The sequence below is a fragment of the Tupaia chinensis genome, unplaced genomic scaffold (genome assembly GCF_000334495.1).
Source record: "Tupaia chinensis unplaced genomic scaffold, TupChi_1.0 Scaffold000644_1, whole genome shotgun sequence".
NCBI lineage: Eukaryota > Metazoa > Chordata > Mammalia > Scandentia > Tupaiidae > Tupaia > Tupaia belangeri.
Genome location: NW_006160165.1, coordinates 1,303,595 through 1,304,254, shown reverse-complemented (window position 1 = coordinate 1,304,254; position 660 = coordinate 1,303,595).

Here is a 660-nt window from a genome sequence, read left to right as displayed (position 1 = left end):
ATTTAACTTTATTTATTATTATTATCATTATTATTTTCCAGTTTGATCCAAGAGAGACAGAGAGGGAGGAAGGGAGCAAACAAGCCACCAGGTCCGAGACTTGAACCATGGTCAGCCATGTGGGAGTCTAGCGCCTTTAATCACCATGCCTCTTGCTGGCCCCTCTGAGAGATTTTAATACACCTAATCTCGCTGGTCTCTGGATTCCTATCTCTAAAATAGGGTAATAGTAACACTTAAACTGAGGCTTACTGTAAAAATGATGACTATTTAATAAAGGAAGTAGAATGTGCCTTACGCCCTATTATAAGCATTAGCTTACATTTAGCCAAACCAGCTTAATACTTTCCTCCTGTGAGCCTGGCAATCACTTCAGAGGGTGGTTATCTCCCCTCTGCATCCGAAGAAGCCTCGCTCCAGAAGCAAAGATCTGCCCAATGTCACTGGGGTACAGCTTAGGGTACATAACAAAACGAGCTCCTAGAACATGATGTAGTCAACCAACTCCTGCCGAGACGTGATGTACATCGCATTATATCGTGATTCATTCATTCTCTACGGTGTTGATATTCTACCAGAACACAAAAGTGCGCTAACGCAAAGGCTCGAAACTCCCCGGACATTGCGGCTCGGGTTTCCGGCAGGACTGGCGGCGAGAGC